Source organism: Canis lupus, chromosome 15 (assembly GCF_003254725.2).
Source record: "Canis lupus dingo isolate Sandy chromosome 15, ASM325472v2, whole genome shotgun sequence".
Taxonomy (NCBI): domain Eukaryota; kingdom Metazoa; phylum Chordata; class Mammalia; order Carnivora; family Canidae; genus Canis; species Canis lupus.
Genome location: NC_064257.1, coordinates 11,390,774 through 11,413,467, shown reverse-complemented (window position 1 = coordinate 11,413,467; position 22,694 = coordinate 11,390,774). Strand labels below are relative to the sequence as shown.

Sequence of the window (22,694 nt, the reverse complement as noted above, 5' to 3'; positions counted from 1 at the left end):
CCAAATATTAGGAATCTAAATAATACACTTTTAAATAACATATAGGTTAAAAAAATAAAGAACATATAGGTCAAAGAAGAATCACAAGTGCAATTAGAAGGTATTTTGTACTTATCAAAAATCAAAAGACTTTATAGGACTAAACTTTTTTTTGTATTTTCATTTTCAATTTTATTGGTGTTTTTAGGCTGGATTTTACATTTCACTATAACTATGTAAAAGAAAAAGAAAAACAACATAATACAATAAAAATATTGCAGACATTAAAATGAAAATTTCTATCACTTTTAAAAAGGAATTATATGACAAGTGCTATACTGTATGTGAATAATTATTTTCTTGACCACATATAATCTTAAAGTGACAGACCTTAAATATCTACTAAAATTTTATAAATAGTAACAGAAATAGCTTGAAATTTTTATATTACTACATATCTATATTAAAAATAAAATGCGGGCAACCTGGGTGGCTTAGTGGTTTAGTGCCTGCCTTCAGCCCACGGTGTGATCCTAGAGACCCGGGATCAAGATCCACATCGGGCTCCCTGCATGGAGCCTGCTTCTCCCTCTGCCTGTATCTCTGCCTCTCTCTCTCTGTATCTCTTATGAATAAATAAATTAAATATTTTTTAAAAATAAAAATAAAAATAAAATGTAGTCTCAAGTCAATAATCTCAACTTATATCACAATAAGTAGAAAAGAAGAGAAAACTAGACTAAAGGTAAACAGGCAAAAGGAAATAAAGGCAAGAAATGAATAAATGAGGAGCCTCTGGCTGGCTCAGTCAGTAGAGCATGCAACTCTTGATCTCAGGTTCATGTGTTCAAACCTCACATTGGGTATGGCCCTGACTTAATAAAAAGTAAAATATAGGCAGTAATTTTTTAAAAAGAAATGAATAAATGATACAAAATAGAGGAAGCAATAGAGAAAATCAATAAAATGCAAACCTGATTCTTTGAAAAGATATATCCTAAACAAAGGATAAAAAGCAAATATACAAGTAACCGATATCAGATATCAGAGATGCAAACACTACAGTCTAAAATTAAAATATAAATTTTATGCCAATAAGTTGACAAGTTGGATGAAATGTACAAATCTCTTTAAGAACACTATCAAAGGGCAGCCTTGGGGGCACAGCAGTTTAGCTCCACCTTCCGCCCAGGGCCTGATCCTGGAGACCTAGGATAGAGTCCTATGTTGGGCTCCCTGCATGGAGCCTGCTTCTCCCACTTCCTATGTCTGTCTGTCTGTCTCTCTCTCTCATAAATAAATAAAATTTTTAAAAAATCATCTGACTAGCCCTATATCTATAAAAAGAAATTGAATTTTTAGTGAAAAACCTTCCCACAAGAAACATTCCAGACCAATATGGCTTCGTTGGTGAATTCCTCCATATATTTAAGGAATAAATTATATAAATCTACAGAAAAAATGGATTAACCAACAAATGCTATCCATAAATATTACCGTAATACCAAACTGAGAAAAAGATTTTGGGGGAAAATAAAACACAGCAACATCTCTGAGGAATACAGATATAAAACTTCTTATGAATGTTCAGCAAATCAAGTCCAATGACAGATAAAGAGGCTATTAAATAATGACCAAGTAGGAAATGCAACGTTGGTTTAGAAAAACAATGAAATTCACTATTATAACTAACAAAAAAATATTGTAACCTAAATATACTCAGAAAAAGCTATTTGCTCTAAGCCAACATTTGTTCCTGATAAAAACTGCCAGCAAACTAGGAACAGAAGAAAAATTAATCAACCTAATAAAAGACATTTACCAAAGAAAATCAGTAACCAATATCATATTTATTAATGAAATATTGAATGCTTTCCCACTAAAATCAGGATCAAGGCTAAGATATCTTCTGTAATTCCACCTATTCAATGTTGTACTAGAAGTTCTAATCAGTGAAAGAAAAGCAAAACAAAATGGGGGTAGGACAGGGTAACTGGGTGATGAGCATTAAGGAGGGCACTTAATGTAATGAGCACTGGGCATTATTATATGCAACTGATGAAATCACTAAATTCTACCCATGAAACAAATAACACATGTTAACTAAACTGAAATATATTTAAAAATTAAAATTAAAAAATAAAAACAAAAAAATAATAAAGTCAAATTGAGGCAAAGGAAAAAAAACAAAAGACAGAGATTGAGAGCAAAGAATAAAATGAATAAAGATATACTGGCTTTATTTTTTTTTAGGTAATATGATCATGCAGAAAATCCTACAAAATCTATTTTAAAAACTTCTATATTAAAAAGTTATGGGTACTGATAAGTAAGTTTAGGATACAAGATCAATACACAGAAAACAACTGTATTTCTATGCACAATTGGAAATTAGACACAATGCCTATTATAACAGCATCAGAAATATGAAATACTTAGGAATAAACATGACAAGAGATGTCAAAGGCCTGGACACTGAAAATTGCAAAACATTGTTTAGAAAATTTCAAAAGACCTAAATAAATGGTTAAAACATATTGTGTTCACAAAAAGGAAGTCTCATTACATTAAAATATTATTTCTGTCTAAATTGATCTGTAGATTTAATGCAGTCCCAAGAAAACCCAAAAAGGCAAACAGAGAGGTTGAGGGGTGCCTATGTGGCTGTCAGTTAAGCACCTAACTCTTAGTTTAGGCTCAGGTCATGATGTCAGGGTCCTGGGATCCAGCCCTGTGTCAGGCTATACACTCAGTGGAGAATCTGTTTAAGGAATCTCTCTTTCCTTACTCGCTGCACCTCCCTCCCTCAAATAATAAATAAATCTTTAAAAATATAAAAGTAAAACTAGATAAGTTAATTCAAAAATTCATATGGAAATGCAAAGGATCTAGAATACCCAAAGTATCTTGGAAAAAGAATAAAGTTAGAGGAATTGCACTACCTGATTTCAAGACATTGTAAAGCAATAATATTCAAGACAGTGTTGTATTTGCATCAGGACTGACAAAATACATTAATGAAACAGAACAGGGAGTCTAGAAACTAGTCTATACATTTGGCCTTCAACCAAGGTACAAAGGCAATTCAAAGGTGAAAGAATAGTCCTTTCAATAGACGGTGCTAAAACAATTGGACAACCATAAGCAAAAAAGAACAAACAAAAAGGAAAGGGAAGGAAGGGAGGCAAAGAAAAGAGAGAGGGGGAGAGTGAGAGGGACAGAGAGAGAGAAATGTATCTGTACTTGCACCATATACAAAAATCAATTCAAAATGGATCACATGACTAAAGGTAAAATTTAAAAGTATAAAACTTAGAAAACTCGGGAGATCTTTTGGACCTTGGGTTAGCCAAAGATTTCTTACACACATAGCACCAAAATCAAAATCCATAAAGAAAAATTAATAACTTAGATCTCATCAAGATTAAGAATGAAAACATAAGCAAGAGTTGGGAGAAAGTACTTGCAAATCTCACATCTGATAGAGTTTATATTCAGACTATATAAATAATTCCCAAGATACAATGTTAAGAAAATAAACAACCAGACTAAAATATTCAAAAGGTTGGGGAATACACACTTTACTAAAAAGATACCCAGATGGCAAATAACAACACCAGAGAAAATTCACCATCATTAGTCATTAGAGAAATGTAGATTAAAACTCCAAGGAGACACCAACATAAAAATATCTAAAATTAAAAAGACTAGCCCTATCTCCTGGTTGAAATGTAAAATGGTACAACTTTGGAAAGTTCTTTCAAAGTTATATAAATATATCTACCATTTGACTCAGTCATTGTACTACAAGGTATTTACCTAAGAGAAATAAGGACACTAGTATAGAAAAGTTCATGGCAGTTTTGTTTGTAATGGTCCCAAATTAGAAACAATCCAAATATCTACCAACAATTAAATAAATCTGATTGTGCTATATCCCTGCAAAGACACTACCTAGCAATAAGAAGAAATGTAGTATTGATATGCAACAATATGGATGAATTTCTAATTGTGCTGAGAGGAAGAAGTCACACAAAAGGAGTTCATAATGGATGATTCCTTTTATGTAAAAATCTAGGACATGGAAACTGATCTGTAGTGTCAAAATGCAGATCAAGGGTTACCTGATGATGGAGTGGTAAACATGGAGGGACAGCAACTCAAGAAAATTATTGGGAATGATGAGTATTTTCATTATCTTGCTTACTATCACAGTTTTACAGATGAGATAGATAATAAATGTTAAAACTTATTAAATTACTTTATTAAATACTTTAATCACATACAGTTTTTTATGTATCAATTAGAACTCAGTATAACTTTTGAAATGGAATATTGAATTATTAACATCAACTATATAGCAGGCTTTTATTTTGCCTCTTCCAGTTTCCCTAAAACATACTTTGAAAGACCAGGAAGAAGGTATAGGGAAACATCTTTTACTGACAATGACAAATAAGCTAGACAGCCAACATATTTACAAAATTTAGGCAACCTTTCCACCAGTTAAAGACCTATATGGTAGAAAATAGAGTAAGCAGTAACCAACATGTTTTGCTACCCGAAATTCAGCAAAGTGGCAGGTGAGACAGGCAGTGAGTCACTGTTCTTCAACTTTCTGTTTTTTGTCTTAGAAATGTGCAGTCTGGTCATCTAAACCCAGGAATAGATATAAAGCATTAATGACACAAATTCTATGTGGATTCAGATATATTCAATCCTAGAAATTACAATGACATACTGTATGCTAACTTGTAAAACTCAATAGGCATTGATGAAGATAGGAAAAGTTGTGTGTATTCTCAATTTGAAGAATGAGACAATCAGATAAAGTTCTCACCTTTATCCAGAAAACTTCATCAGATTACAAGGAAACTAAGCTAAGAACTGTACACACACCACCTTCCCAACTGCAAATCTGTGTAGAGGCTTCTACATATAAATGAACAATGAGCAGGATCAAAGACATACTACAAATAACACTTCTTGATTGAGTTTTGTAAAATATGACAAGTAAAATAAAACTGTTAACTTGTAAAAGAAAGTGGCAAAAAAAGGAAAAGGAACATCATCCTGAAAAATCATCAGAGGATTATAACTCTGAAAGTTATTTACTAAAGCATGTAGAAAAAAATGAGAAAATGTTTGGCACAATCAATATACTGTAAGAACATGATGGAGAAGAGACATCTAGCTGCCCACCAAAATTTCAAAATTTTATAGCACAGAATTGTTGCTGCTCAGCTAGGGCTACATTTCTCAGAACCTTTTGCATCAAAGTGTTGCTGTGAAACTAATTCTTGCCAATTTAGAATGTAAGTAGATCTGATGTGTGTTACTTCTAGGTTAGAACTTTTCAAAAGTGAGTCAAATTTCTTCACTTATTTTCCCTTCCACTAGTTAAATGCAGAGGGTACTGAGACCCTTAATGAAATAATAGAGCTACAAAAGTGAAAGCACGTGGGTCCCTGGATCAACATGTGAAGAATATCCATTTGGCAACCAGGGATATGCACTGAATTATTACGTGAGTGAAAAATAGAACTCTATTTGTTTAGCCTAAAAAATTACAAAGTGGTCTTGTAATAGCAGTTACTGGTACCTCAATTAATACATGTTAATACATGTAACCTCTATAAAACAAGAACAAAAGCCACCAGGATAGAACAACCTGATAAGAAATGTTAACAGAATGAAATGCAATAGTATAAATGAAAAAATAAAAAAGAATTTGATGCTAAAGGAATATAAGAAAAAAAGTATAAATAGTGGTATTGAATTATCCATTGGGAATAGTAAAAAGAAAAAAAAGAGAAAAAAGAAATATTGCTTAAATATAACTAATCAATTGGAGATGACCTAGAGGGAATTAGGGTTTATCCATTGGGAATAGTAAAAAGAAAAAAGGAGAGAAAAAGGTAATATTGCTTAAATATAACCAATCAATTGGAGATGACCTAGAGGGAATTAGGGTAAGTGAAATAAATCAGATGGATAAACACAAATACCACATGATTTCATGGACATGTAGAGTCTAAAAAACAGAACAAATTAACAAACAACAAAAACAAAATAGAAACATAAATATAGAGGAAAAACTAGTGGTTGCTAGAGGAGAGTGTGATGGAGGGATAGGCAATATAAATAAAGAGGATTACAAGGCATTAACTTCCACTTATAAATAAGTCATGGGGATAAAAATTACAGCATAGGAAATATATTCAATAATATTGCAATAATTATTTATGGTGACAGATGGTGGTGAGCATTTAATAATGGATATAATTGTGGAATCACTATGTACATTTGAAACTAATATAATAGTATATTTATATTATGTTATATTAATGTTATATAATGATATGTAAAAGTATTAATATATAAAATATAAAATATATTTATATAACTAAATTATATACTAATATATAATTAAAATTAAATAAATAACATGCTTTCTAATGTTTAATGTTATTCAAATATATATCACAAATATGATATACAATAATTAAAATTATTAATAGTACTATTATAATTGGTTGACTTTTTTTTTAATAATTGGTTGACTTAAAAAGAAAGTAATCTTCCGGATTGCAGAAGAAAGAGTAAAGAAACTAAACAAGATTTGAAAGTAAAGCAAAAGAATGTGTTATTGAGGGTGCAGAAAGAACAGGAATTCTATCATTGCAACAAAGACCAGAACCACTCAAGTAAAAGTAGTAATAAATACATACCTAAAAAACAAAACAAAACAAAACAAAACAAAACAAAAACCTTCCAGAGCAGGAAAGAAGCCCAACTACGCAAAGCATTTCTGATAGAATTAATGGAATGAGACTGACATGGAGACACGTTCTGGTAAGATATTTGAATTATAGTGATGGAATAAAAAAATAAGCATGGGGAGGAGGAATCAGTAGGTTATCCACAATGGAATAAATATAATGGCAGTTTTATGTTTCTCCTCTTTGAGATAAAATGTCATTAGATGATACAGCAACAAATAATCAGTTAAGTGTCTGCCTCTTGATTTCAGCTCAGGTCATGACCTCAGGTTGTGAGATTGAACCCCACATGTGAAGGCTACTTAATATTTTTTTTTGAGGCTACTTAATATTATCTTCCTATCCCTCTCCCCGTGCTAAAAAAATTTTTTTCCTAAAGCCCAAACCCATTTTTCCTTCATTTGAAAAAAAAAAAAAAGACCACCTCAACTCTAAAACTCCCACCTCTGCCTTCCTCCTTTCTTATTAGGAACATAAGGGAAACAATTGTTTAAGGGAAATATAAGGTAGTTACTAATAGACATACCATTACAAAATGCTTCCTGCTAGCAGCTAGAGAGAAATGAATGTGGAACCTATTAGTATTGGAATTACATGTCAAAAGCAGAGTTCAATTTTATTTCTGTCATAACAAGCAGGCCAGAGATTGACTCGACAGTTATTTACTCTATTGCTTGTTTTCTGACATGAATATTCCAGTATAAAAATCAACTTGTTTGGACACCTTTTAGTACATAACACTTTGTGTGAATTAAGATCATCTCATAAGAGATAAAATTAAAGCATTTCTTAGGTGCCCTGAGGCTTCAGGAAATTTTAATTGTATTACAATTGTATTACAAGTAAAGACTATGTTGGGATAGGTGGTACTAATATGTCATCCATCATCATTCATTCACAGGTGTTAGGTTAGGTTTCCTCATTTGCACTGGAAAACTTATGATCAAGGCAATGGAGATTCAAATATTATATAAAATATTATCTCTGCTCTCAAGTATCTCAATCTACTGGGAAAGACCAATATGCAGTAATCTTTACAACATAGTATGCTGAGACGATGGGCACCTAACTGGAAGATGAATACAAAATGATCAACAAATGAGGACAGAATCCCTGAATACATACAGAGGGAGCTATATGATAAAGGCAATGGAAGACAAAATGCCTGGCATAGTAAGAGAAATAAATGTATTACAAAATGGTTAAAACTTAGTGTGAGGAGGGAAAACTAAGGTAGAAAGGTACAGAGAGGCCAACTCATGGAGGAAGGAACCTGCATGTTAATTTGAGGTGCTTGGGCTTTATCCTGAGGGCTGAATTAAAGCTGGTAATTGGCATGATATCATTTGCATTGAAAAAACTTTTCAACTCCTATGGTGAAAAGTTCAAAGGCTAGAGTGTGGGTTAATCCATATGACCATTGACCCAAAACCTTCAAATTCAGAGGATGGTATTGTATTTCTATATTAATATTCATTGGAAAGAAATCAGCTTTATTGTTCATTTAACTGTTCTTGAGAACAGTGTTCTCTGAATTATAAATGGCATTTTGCTGAATCTACATGCTGCAAGAAATGCAACAAGAGACAAAGAGAGGAAAGACTAGAGAAAACAGTCATTGACTGCTTATCTACCACATGTGAGACACTGTACTAAGTACTCTGAATATATTTCATTTTATCTTCTCCATGAGGTAAGTCTTATCATACCCACTTTACGGATAATTTAATTTACAGATAATTCAGTTTATAAACTGAAATTCAGAGGAATGAAATTGCCCAGAAATATACAACTTTTGTTAAGATATATCAAACTCCAAGGCTTTTTCTCTTTTCAATATACTGCTCTATCTTCCTGGGAAAGGGGGGAGATAAAAGATTGCAAGCTAAGGAAGCTAAGAGCATTATAAAATACAGGAATATATAGGGACCAGTGCTGCTCTTATCTATAGCAATTATTTGCATTTAAGTGCTATAGGAAAGATTTCTGGATATGGCACTATGAAGAGGTAAATGAATCATCTCTCTAAAAAAAAAAAAAAAGTACGTTTGTATCTTTGGAGTAAATACCTAGTAGTGGAATATCTGAGTCATAGAGTAGCTCTATTTTTAGCTTCTTGAGGAACCTCTACACTTTTGTCCAGAGTGGCTGCACCAGCTTGCATGGTATATGGTGTAACAAAAGGTACAGTTTGATTCTTCCACATGTGGCTGTTCAATTTTCCTAGCAATTTCTTGAAGAGACTTTTTTCCTTTGGATATTCTTTCCTGCTTTGTCAAAGATTAGTTGACCACAGAGTTTGAGGGTCTGTCTTGTGTTCTTGTGTTCCATTGATCTACATGTCTGTTTTTGTGCTAGTACCATACTGTCTTGAAGATTATAGCTTTGCAATATCCCTTGAAGTCTTGTACTGTGATGCTACCATGTTTGGTTTTCTTTTCCAACATAAGTTTGTCCCCAAATAGGGGTCATTTCTGGTTCCGTACAAATTTTAGGATTATTTGTTCCAGCTCAGTGAAAACTGGTGATGGCATTTTGATATGGATTGCATTTAATGTGTAGATCACTTGGGGTAGCAGACATTTTAACAATATTTATTCTTCCAATCCATGGCCATGGAATGTTTTTCCATCTCTTTGTGTCTTCCTCAGTTTCTTTCATAAGTGTTCTATAGTTTTTAGAGTACAGATACTTTACCTCTTTGGTTACATTTATTCCTAGAGAGCCTATGGTTTTTGATGCAATAGTAACAGGATCGATTCCTTACTTTCTCTTTCTTCTGTCTCATTATTAGTGTATAGAAATGCAACTGCTTTCTGTGCATTGATTTCATATTCTGCTATTTTGCTGAATTCCTGTATGAGTTCTAGCAATTTGGGGGTGTGGTTTTTTGGGTTTTCCACATAAAGTAGAGAGTTAAGATTGAGAGTTTGGCTTCTTCTCTGCCAATATGAATGCCTTTTATTTCTTTTTTGTTGTCTGATTGCTGAGGCTAGGACTATGTTGAACAACAGTAGTGAGAGTGGGTATCCCTATTGTGTTCCTTACAAGAAAGGCTCTGTTTCTCCCTATTAAGAATGATACTTGCTGTGGGCTTTCCTTAGATTGCTTTTATGATCTTTATGAGGTATATTCTCTCTATCCCTACACTGTGGAGAGTTTTAATCAAGAAAGGATGTTGTATTTTGTCAAATGCTTTTTCTGTATCAATTGAGAAGACCATATAGCTCTTGTCCTTTCTTTTATTAATGTGATGTATCTCATTAATTGATTTGCAGACATTGAACAAACCATGCAGCACAGGAATAAATCCCACTTGGTCATGGTGAATAATTCTTTTAATGTACTGCAGGATCCTATTAAGCTAGTATCTTGGTGAAAATTTTGGCATCTGTGTTCTTCAGGGATATTGGCCTGTAATTCTCCCTTTAATGGGGTCTTTGTCTGGTTTTGGGATCAAGGTAATGCTGGCCTCATAGAACATGTGTGGAAGTTTTGCTTCCATTTCTATTGTTTGAAACATCCTCAGAAGAATATGTATTAGTTCTTCTTTAAATGTAAAATTCCCCTGGGAAGTCTTCAGACCCTGGACTCTTATTTTTCAAAAAGTTGTTGATTACTTTTTCAATTTCCTTGCTGGTTATGGGTCTGTTCAGATTTTCCATTTCTTCCTGTTTGAGTTTTGGCAGTTCATAAGTTTCTAGGAATGCCTCCATTTCTTCCAGATTGCCTAATTAGTTGGCATACAGTTGCTCATAATAATTTCTTAAAATTGTTTGTATTTCTTTGGTGTTGTTTGTGATCTCTCCTCTTTCATTCATGATTTTATTAATTTGGATCCTTTCTCTATTTTTTGATACATCTGGCTAGGGGTTTATCTATCTAATTAATTGTTTCTAGTTTCATTGATCTGTTCTACTATTCTTTTGGTTTCCTTTTCATTGATTTCTGCTCTAATCTTTACTGTTTATCTTCTCCTGATTGGTTTAGGCTTTATTTGCTATTCTTTCTCCAGTTCCTTTAGGCGTAAGGTTAGCTTATATGTTCAAGATTTTTCTATTTTTTCGAGAAAGGCTTCTATTTAATGTACTTCCCTCTTAGGATCACCTTTGCTGTATCCAAAGGTTTTGACCAGTGATGTTTTCATCTTCATTCATTTCCATAAATTTTTAAACTCTTCTTTAATTTCCCGGTAGTGATCCGAAGGGGCACCTGCACCTCCATGTTCATAGCAACAAGGTCCACAATACTCAAACTGTGGAAAAAGTCAAGATGTCCATTGACAGAAGAATGGATAAAAAAGATGTGGTATTTATAATATACAATGGAACATTACTCAGCCATCAGAAAGGATGAATACTTACCATTTACATCAACATAGATGGAACTGGAGGGTATTATGCTGAGAGAAATAAGTCAATTAGAGAAAGACAATTATCACATGGTTTCACTCATATGTGGAATATAAGAAACAGTGCAGAGGACCATAGGGTAAGGGAGGGAAAACTGAATTGGAAGTCATCAGAGAGGGAGAAAAAAAATGAGAGACTCTGAATTATGGGAAACAAACTGAGAGTTGCTGGAGGAGAGGTGGGAGGGGCATGGGATAATTAGGTGATGAGCATTAAGGAGGGTACATGATATGATGAGCACTTGAGTGTTATACACAACTGATAAATTATTGAACACTACATCTTAAAATAAGTACGTACTATAAGTTGGCTAATTTAATATAAATTTTTTAAAACCTTAGCAATTTATAAAGTGACATTAAAAGTGACTGAGAAAGATCACAATTTAAATGAAAGAAATTCTACAACAGATAAATATGGATGCATTAAACTAAGCAATGTGAGGTTAACTTTTGAGCTGAACTTCTTGGAATTTTGCTTTTATCTCTTCCATGACCTTTCTTATTTTTAAGTATTAGACAGATTTTGACCACATTGCATGTAATATGGCCAAGAGGAAACAGTCATTTTTAATTTATATTTTTTGTCCAAAAAGATAGTAATAAATCTATTTTAAAATGGAAAAAAAAAAGTACAAAACTAAACAAAGTTGTCCAAAACAATAATTTCCAGTATCTGGAAGCTAGGCAAAGGCAGCCAACAAAATGAGAAGCATTTATTCTTGAAAAACTTTTAGAGCTTTGGGTAAGAATTTGGCAGCCTTGTTCTTGGAATGCTCCTATTCCACTCCCCAGTTCCACAGATGAAACTATAATTGTTTTATCACTGTGGGATGACAACAAAAACCAGCAGCTTTGCAACCAGAGAGGTAGAAATGATTTGGGACACAATTTTAAAAGGCTACAGCTTTGTCAGATAAAAGTGGTGAACTTGGTGAAAAACAAATGGGGGGAAAAAACCTAGCTTATTTGAGGTTTCAGCTCCAACTGTGGCTATCATGGAACAGTAGACATTTAAAGAGATCCTGGAAATGAATAAGCCATTGAAAGTCTGAAATAAACTTGCCACAAATCCCTCTTTGGCTTCCTTATAAATTATGAGTATGGATTAGGAGACCTGAGACAGTCTAGCAAGAAATAAAAGCCAAGACAGACTTGAGAACTACCTGTAACTGTGAATGGACTCCCCACCCCCAACCCTTACACTAAACTATTTGCAAGATGTTGCAAGCCTTAAGGGCTGGGATGTATTTGAGAACAATTAATGTACAACTCATTGGCTGACAGCTAAGCAATGAAAACACAGAGATGACTTACAGGAATCGAGGCTAAACAATAAAAATAATACATAATGCAGCTAAACCAGTCCTTAAAGTAAAATTTATAGCTTAAAATGCTTTTTAAATTAACCCAGTGAAAAAGAAAATAAATAAATAAATAAATAAATAAATAAATAAATTAACCCAGTGGAAGGAAGACTTTCACAACATATGTACATCAAATCACTGAGTTGTACACTTTAAATGTCTTATAATTTTGTCAATTATACCTCAATAAAATTGTAAAAAACGTTTATTACAAAATAAGAAATCTAAAATCAATAATCTAATTTACTTTAGGAAGATAGAAAAGAATAGCAAATCAAAGTAAACAGAAGACAGAAAATACAAAAGATCAGACTGAAAATCAATAAAAAAGAAAAAATACTATAGAATTGATGAAACCAAATTGATGACTTTTTAAGATCAAGATAGTTGGCAGAGCTTCAGCTAGAAACTAAGAAGTTAAAATAAAAGATATACATTTCTAAAATAAGTAATGAAAGCTGGAACATTGCTACTGACTTTAAAAAAGACAAAAAGTTCACCACCTACTCCAGTTCATATAGTTAATTTCAACACTCATTTCTATAGGATTTAATAGTCTATGACACAGCCTCTAGCTTCTGAGGTATCATTTTCCTTAATATAATTCCAATGACTTGGAGTAAGTCATGACTTAAATATTACTCTAACTATAATTTCTATCTTCCTATCAAATTTAAAGGGATTTCTTTTCAGAAATCAATAAACATCAAAATTACTCAGCAGATATTTGCAGAGCACCTAGTTTAGCCAAGTATTCTGTTGACTGCTGTTGACACTAAAATGAATAAAATAGCATCTGCCTCTAACACAGAGCCCATAGTACAGTGAGAGATACAGGTATAAAAACATAAATATGACCCATTGTGTTAAGACTTGTAAAATGCAATGGAAAAGAATAAATGCCTAATTCTTCTGGAATGGAAGTAAAAAAAAAAAAAAAGGTATCTTGAGCTAGCAATTCTAGCAATTGAATGGAGACTTATCAATGATCATCAGAATGATCACCTGACAAGAAGGAACAGAAAAGAATTTCAGGAGGAGGGACAACTCTTTGCAGCAGAAGCATAAGTATGTGTAGCCCAAGACTGTTTCCATTACTGGTCATGAAGCTCTCATAGGTGGAATATAAAGCAAAACCATTAGTGATTTATAAGGATCCATAAAATGGGAGGCAGCTTTCCATTTTTATAAATCTATTGAGAAAAAAAGAAAACAAGAAATCTATTGGGAATCTTAGGGAAATAAATACAGAGTCAAACCAAGAAACATACTCATAACTATAGTGAACAAATTGATCGCTACCAGAGGGAAGGTGAGTAGAGGTATGGGTTAAATAGGTGCAGGGGGATTGAGGAGTGCATCTATTTTGATGAGCACTGGGTATTCCATGTAAGTGTTGAATCACTAAATTGTACACCTGAAACTAATATTAGAACTGTAAATTAACTAACTGGAATTTAAATAAATAAAACTAAAAAAAGAAATTCGTAGAATACCATAAGCCTTAGAGGGTACTAAGACATCTTCTCATCTAACTCTTTTACTTTTAGGTGGAAATTGAGGCTAAACAAGTACCTGTATTTGTTGAAAATCTCCTATGATTAAAGGCATCTGCTTTAAAAGGCCTAGCATAAAGCCTACTTGATCCAAACCCTATGTCACAGCATTCTGCCACTGCTGCCCTTCTTGGTCAAACCTCCATCCCTACCAGCACAGTAAGATCCTCCCCCAGAAGATCAGCGCAGCTACCTGACACACGTGTCCATAAATATTTTTGGTGTTTTAAAAGTCAGCAGGATTGGCTGTGATAGAGTCCAAAGTGCACAGTGTTGCTCCTGGCAGGCAAACAGTGTGAGACAGTGTGACAATTGAGATCTGAAAAATGCCTGGGACACACTCAGGTACATTATTTGTTCTTCTGAGTGTTTGCCTGAGAATAGTAAGTACAGGGACACCTCTCCAGGGACAAATGAGCTGGCTGGTACCATTTCCGTCCCCCCCCCCCATACCCTTCCTACCATATGCAACGACTCAGCATAAACATGCTTCAATAAACAGCACAGTGCCAACACTGGCTGTCTCACTACTTTCACGAAGTCCCACCACTGTGCTCTGCAGGTACTGCTTTTATCTGGGAAGTGTGCCTAATGACCAGCACAGCAGGTCCCTTCCCCAGAAGACCACACAAACCCCATCCTACCATATCTACTGACCATAGAGTTCTGCAAAGCTTCAGTTCTAGTGGAAATAGCATCAGGTCTCTTGAAACCAGCAGACCAGAACATACCTACTTAAGACTCACCACACTCTGGCCAAAGTCAAAACACTGCCCACTGCAGGCAAGGAGAACCTCTGCAGACAACTGTCCTACAGGATAAAGCAGCCAAAACACAACGGTGGAGTGCACACAGCATGCACGAGAGACATGCACCTGAATCAGGCTCTGGACATTATATGACCTGTTCTTCATAAAACAATTACTCTCAGGAACGGGAAACATAACAGGGTTGTCTAACACACAGAAGAAGACAGAAATCTACACAAAATGCCAAGATGAAGGAATACAGGAAAGAATAAGAAAGGATCGTGGCCAGAGATCTAATTGAAACAGATATAAGTCATATGCCTGATGTGGAATTTAAAACAACAATCATAAGAAAAGCATGGAAGACTTCAGGGAGAACATTACTGTAGAGATAAAACAGTTCAAAAACAATCACGAGAAATGAAAAATGCAATAACAGATTTGAAATGGACTGGATGTATTGACCACAAGGATGAAAGAACAGTGGAACAAATAAGTAACAGAAGACAGGATTATGGAAAATAATGAAGCTGAACAAAGGAGAGAAGGTAGAATGATGTATCACGAGCATACACTTAGGGAACTTAATGATTCCATCAAACACAATACTAGTCATATCACAAGAGTCTCAGTAGAAGAAGAGAGAGAGAAAAGGAGGGAAAAGGGTTATTTGAGGAAATTATAGTTGAAACTTCCCTAATCTCAGGAAGGAAATCACATCCAGGAGCACAGAAAATTCTTTTTTTTTTCCACAGAAAGCTGAAAAATAATTTATTCCAGTAGATGGCAGAAATAAGAAAGTCATCCTGAAAATATACTTTAGTGTAATTCTGTTGGGACAGATATTCCCTCTGAACATGCTTTCCTATTGACTGCCTTGTCTTGTGACAGTTTTTAAACACTTTGCTGATCCCCATGTTGTAACCAGGCAGGAGTCATCTTCAAATTCACAGGTTCCAAGGAGAGAGCAATGTATTTCTCAGAAGAATAGCACCCTCTATCTCAGCAGAGTGCATAAACATTTTACGGAGTCAGCACAGTTTAGGTTAAGTGGGCACATAATTCATCAAAATGTAAAAAATAGGCAACAAGAAAAAATACTGCATTGTAGAAGATATTCAAATATGGTGTGAATGTTTAAGGCAGCTGATGGCCAAAATAGGCAAGTCAAAGAAGGCGTTCTGGGTTTGGAGTTGATTTTGCATCTAGAGGAATTCTCTTCATGACCTCAATGAGCGCTGGAGAGCAGGTCTTCCTCCTCAAGGCCAATGATACTTGAGGTACCAGATGGTTTCATTTTTCAACTGTGGTCCAAAGAGAGGGTTGAGTTGGGCCAGAATTGCAATCAGCCAAAAGAGATAGTAGCAAAGTGAACATGGTGATGGTAACTCCCCGGTTGGGACCCTTAGGTATGAACCAGGGCACGCAGAAGCCGACGAAGCCCCAGAACGTGCTCATCATGATGAGAGGCACGGTGAGGCCGTTACAGGCCATGGTTGCCACGGAGCTGCGAACCCATGCCCAGCAGCCTCTCTTCGGTCCCACCCGGAAGTGTTGGCACAGAAAATTCTTATTAAAATCAATAAAAGTAGGCAAAAACTAAGACTTATTGTAGTTATTTTGCAAAATATAGTGATTAAGAAAAAAGATCCTAGAAGCAGCAAGACAGAAAAAATCCCTAAGTTACAAGGGAAGACACAGGTTAGCAGTAGATCTCTCCACAGAAATTTGGCAACCCAGGAGAGAGTGGCATGATATATTCAATGTGGTGAATGGGAAAAATCTGCAGCAAAGAGTACTCTATCCAGCAAGGCTATCACTCAGAATATGATGAGAGATAAAGAGCACCTGAGTGGCTCAGTCAGTCAAGCATTTGCCTTCAGCTCAGGTCATAATACCAGAATCCTGGGATAGAGTTTCACATCAGGCTCCCTACTTGGTGGGACTTGTGTGCTCGCTCTCTCTCTCTCTCTCCCTCTCTCTCCCTCTCTCAAAAAAATAAATAAAATCTTTAAAGAAAAAAGGGAGAGATAAAGAGTTTCCCAAAAACTAAAGGAGTTCATGACTAGTAAGCCAACCCTGCAAGAAATATTAAAAGAGACTCTTTGAGGGGGAAGAAAAGACCAAAAGTGACAAAGACTAGAAAGCAACAGAGAATATGTCCAGAAACAATGACCAGAAAAAAGCAATAAAATGGCAGTAAATACATATCTATCAATAATTACTCTGAATGTAAATGGACTAAATGCTCCAATCAAAGACACAGGATGTTAGAAGAAGGGAAATAATAAATAGTAAAGCTGAAACAAATGGCATAGAAACTAAAAAAGCAGCCGAACAGATAAATGAAACCAGTAACTGGTTCTTTGAAAATAAGTAATAAAATTGATAAACCCCCAGCCAGACTTTATAAAAGAAGAGAGAAAGAAACAAATAAACAAAATGACAATTTAGGATGGAAAGATCACAACCAATAGAACAGAAATACAAAAGATTATAGGACACTATTATGAAAAATTATATGCCATCAAATTAGAAAATCTGGAAGAAATGGTCAAATTTCTAAAAACATATAAACTACCAAAAGTAGAAACATAAAAAAAACAGAAAACTTGAACAGACTGATAACAAAAGAAATCAAATCAGTAATCAAAAACTTCCCAACAGGGGCAGTCCGGGTGGCTCAGAGGTTTAGTGCTGCTTTCAGCCCAGAGCCTGATCCTGGAAACCCGGGATTGAATACCATGTCGGGTTCCCTGCATGGGGCCTGCTTCTCCCTCTGCCTGTGTCTCTGCCTCTGTGTGTGTGTGTGTATCTCTCATGAATAAATAAAATAAAATCTTCAAAAAAAAATTCCCAACAAACAAAAGTTCAGGATGAGATGGCTTCCCAGGGGAACTCTACGAAACATTCAAAGAAGAATTAATAACTATTCTTCTTAAACTATCCAAAAATAAAGAAATGGAAGGCAAACTTTTCAAACTCATTCACTGAGGCTAGCATTAACCTGATTCTAAAACCAAACACTCAGCCAAAAAAAAAAAAGAACTACAGGCCAATATTCTTGATGAACATAGATGCAAAAATTCTCAACAAGATACTAGCAGATCGAATCTAACAGTACATTAACAGAACCATTCACCACAATCAGGTTAGACTTATTCCTGGGCTGCAGGGATGGTTCAATATTCACAAATCAATTAACATGATACCCACTTAATAAAAGAAAGGATAAGAACCATATGATCTTCTCCAACAGATCCAAACAAAGCATTTGACAAATTGCAATATCCATTTATGATAAAAAACCATTAACAATGTAGAGATAGAAGGAACATATCTCAATATCAAAAAGGATTTATATGATAAACCTATAGCTAATATCATCCTCAAGGGGAGGCGGGGAATAAGAACTTTTCATCTATGGTCAGAACAAGACAGGGATGTCCACTCTCACCACTGTTATTTAACAAAGTACTGCAAATCCTATCCTCAGGATTCAGACTACACAAAGAAATAAAGGGCATCCAAATAGGCAAGGAAGAAATGAAACATCTACTATTTGCAGAGTACATGATTCTTTATATAGAAAACCCAAAAGACTCCATAAAAATACTATTAGAACTGATACAGCAAAATTCAGCAAAGTTGGAGGATACAAAATCTATGTACAGAAATCTGTTGCATTTCTATACACTAATAATGAAGCAGTCGAAAGGAAAAAAAAAAACAAAAACGAGAAATGGATTCCATTTACACCTGCACCAAAAACCATAAGAAACCTAGAAATAAAGCTAACCAAAGGTAAAAGATCTGTACTCTGAAATACTGATGAAAGAAATTAAAGATGACACAAAGAGATGGAAAAACATTTCATACTCATGAGATTAGAAGAACAAATGTTATTAAAGTATCTATGCTACCCAAAGCAATCTACACATTCAATGCAATCTCTGTCAAAATAAAACCAGCAGTTTTCAAAAAGCTGGAGAAACAATTCTAAAATTTGAATGGAACCACAAAAGACCCTGAATAGCCAAAACAAATTTTAAAAAGAAAAGCAAAGCAGGAGACATCACAATTCTGGACTTTAAGTTACATTACAAACTGTAGGATCAAGACAGTATGGAACTAGAACAAAAACAGACAAATAGATCAATGAAACAGATTAGAAAATCCAGAAATGAACTCACAACTAGATGGTCAAATCAATCTGGGAAAGAACATCCAATGGAAAAGATATCCAATGGAAAAAAAGACAGTCTCTTCAACAAATGGTGCTGGGAAAAATGAACAGCAACATGCAAAAGAATGAAACTAGACCACCTTCTTATACCGTACATAAAAATTAATTCAAAATGGATGGAAGATGGAAGTGTGAAAAAGGAAACCATCAAAATCTAGAGAACACAGGCAGCAACCTCTTTGACATAGCAACTTCTTACTAGATATGGCTCCTGAGGCAGGGGAAACAAAAGCAAAAATAAACTACTGGGGTTTCATCAAGATAAAAAGCTTCTGCAGTGAAGGAAACAAAACTAAAGGGCAACCTACAGAAATGGGAGAAGATATGTGTAAATAACATGTCTCTTAAAGGGTTAGTATCCAAAATCTATAAGGAATTTGTAAAACTCAATTCTTCAAAACAAATAGTCAAGGTAATAAATGGGCAGAAGACTCTATAGAACTTTTTCCAAAGAAAACATACAGATGGCTAATGGATGCATGAAAAGATAATCAACATCATTAATCATCCAGGAAATACAAATCAAAACTACAATGAGATACCACCTCACACCAATCAGAATGTTTAAAATTAACAACATGTAAACAACAGGTATTGGTGAGGATGCAGAGAAAGGAGAAACTTCTTACATTGTTGGTGGGAATGCAAACTGTGCAGCCACTCTGGAAAACAGTATGGAGGTTCCTCAGGAGGTTACTAGGATCCATCTCTTGCACTACTATGTATTTACCCAATGACACAAAAATACTGATTTATTTATTATTATTAGGTTTATAATGCTGCTGCATTAACAACAATAACCAAATTATGGAAAGAGCCCAAATGTCCATTGACTGATGAATGGATAAAAACGATATAGTATATATATACAATGGAATATTACTCAGCCATAAAAAGAATGAAATCTTGCCATTTGCAATGATGTGAATGGAGCTAGAAGCTACGCTAAGTGAAATAAGTAGAGAAAGACAAATACCATATGATTTCATATGGTTGCTGCCTGTGTTCTCCTCTAGATCATATGGTATTTCACATATGAGTATGTGGAATTTAAGAAACAAAACAAATGAACATAGAGAGGGATAAAAGGGAAGCAAATCAGAAAACAGACTCTTTATAGAGAAAAAATTGATGGTTACTGGAGGGGAGGAGGGCAGGGGGATTGGTTAAACAGGTGATATGTATTAAAGAGGACACTTGTGAAGAACACCTGGTGTTGTGTATAAGTGATGAATCATTAAATTCTACGTCTGAAACTGATTACACTGTATATTATCTAATTTAAATAAAAACTTGAAAAATAATAATTAAAAAAAATCTATTCTCTCTTCTCTCCCAGGATGGATCAAAAACAAAATCAGAGCTTCAGTTCAACCTTCCCAACTCCCCAGCCCATGCTTGCCATATCTCCTCTTAATAAAGGTGGGCCCTGTGGAGAAAAAGACATATATATACATATATACACATATATACATACACACACACACACACACATATATATATGTGTGTGTGTGTGTGTATATATATATATATAAATTTTCAACAATCCTTAGTTTAGCATTTCTTCAGGCTGATGAGACAGAAAAAAAAATCATTACCTGGTAACAGCCTACCTATCTACATCTGCAAACTACTATTTTCCAAAAAAAAAGAACTAAATCACCATTAAATGATACAATTACAGTCTTTGAAAGATAGTGAGGTGTCACTGTGAGATTTGCTTAATCACAACTTGATACAATGAAAATATGTCAAGCAGTAAGAAAACAAGATGTCAAGTCACAACAAAAGTACAGCACATGCAGTTAATATCATGATCTTCCTTACTCCATACTGATTTTGTTTGACATTTATAATGAGCTTTTGACATTTGAGTGATAGCTACACCAAGATAAGAAATTAGAACACCTGGATATTAGCTTTCCTTAAGCAATAGGCATTGCTGAAACTAGAATTAAAAATTATTGACAACTAAAATGCTTTTAAATGTCTCAGAGATTTTAAGTTTCATGTCTGAAGTGTGCAAATTGAAGTCCCTATGGATCATCTATTACATTGATTTTCATTCTGTTTTCCACCAAAGAGAGAGGACATTCTCAGGCAGGCCATTTCAAGACGGCCAGCTGAGAACACTGTTCATGAAAGGAGGCTGCGTTGTTGGTATGTTTCATGATCAACTTGGAAGAATCATTTAAAAAGGCAATTTTAAATTTAAATATCAGGAAATAGTAGTAAGCCTATCCCCATGGAGTTCACATCTTACCTCAAACAAAAGGCCTGGAGAGGGCATCGCAGTTGCCCTATCCAAGAAATGGGCCAGTCTATAGATTACTGTAGCAATGATTCTTAACATTACAATTGTATCTCCTGAGGGAAGACAGTATATAGCAAACACTCGTGAAAGAAATAAGATTTGAAAAGCATCCTCCAGGGTGCATATACCTTCCAGTTCAGAATCACTCATTTCAATGAACCACTTAATTTCACAGATTAAGAAACTGAAATATACACAAAGTCCTACCTCATATTAGTGGCAGATCTAGCTAGGGACCAAAGTTTCGTAACTGCAAGTTAGCTGTGAGTATTACCACTAATAATAAACTCTACACAGCTGTAGCATTGGCTGGTTTACAAAGCATTTCTGTTTGTTATCTCATTTGATGTACATAATAATCCTGAGTGAAAAGCATACTAAGGATTATTATTTGTATTTAATAGATGAGTAAGCAAAGATCCAGAAAGGTAAAATGACTTATCTTAGGGATAAGATAAGGGATAGGGATACTCTGAGGAGGACCTGGGAAGAAGGCAGTAGATTCACAGAAGAATCTATTTTAAAATATTTTTGTGGTTGGCACTGAGATTCAGGTTTGTAGTTCATACATTTTAACATGTCCTAACTTTGCTAATAAACAAATTGACTACTAGAGTTTTAGAACTTTAAGTAAATTTAGAGGTATTATTATATAGTTCTTTCACATTAGTATATCCCAATGAAGCAAAATGACTAGTCCAAGATCCAAAGTTAGCTAGTGATTGAACAGGGGCTAGAACTTAGTATCTGACTTTTAGTTCCCAGTCCACTTCACACCCTGAGCTTTCTTGTATTCCTGTTTCCATTATTTGTTCTGGGTAATATTTAAAAAGCACCATTGACTTCTTAAGCTTAAGATGACACAGAACATGTACTCCTTTCAAATTCTCTCCTCGTTGATGAGGAATGCTGCATCAATCACTAAAGACTACAAGCATCCTATCAATTGTAGGATTGAATTTATTAGTTCACTGAAGAAACTGAGTTTATTTAGGGTAAAGAATGAATCTTCTTAAAACAAATGTTCTATAATCTCCTTTGGTAAAGAGGCTGGGGCCAAGTAAAAGGTAAAATTAAAGCTTGAGTTGAAATGACACCTACTGATATATCCATAAATGTTGAAGCATACTGCAATCTCTGGATTATTTGGTTTTTGTTTTATTTCTTATTTTGAAATAATTATAGGTTCTCAGAAAGTTGCAATGATAGTACAGAGAAGTCCATAAACTCTTCACTCACCTTCCCCCAACAGCTATACCTTACATAATTATAATAATATCAAAACCACAA

The 22,694-nt window shown here is 34.4% G+C and overlaps 1 protein-coding gene and 1 pseudogene across 9 annotated transcripts in view; both read right to left on the bottom strand.

Annotated features, from left to right (window-relative positions):
* LOC112642495 (BEN domain-containing protein 5) overlaps positions 1 to 22,694 on the bottom strand; it is a 1,368,880-nt gene that overhangs the window by 1,030,518 nt on the left and 315,668 nt on the right. The window lies entirely within an intron of this gene.
* Positions 15,913 to 16,338, bottom strand: LOC112642500 (V-type proton ATPase subunit e 1-like; annotated as a pseudogene).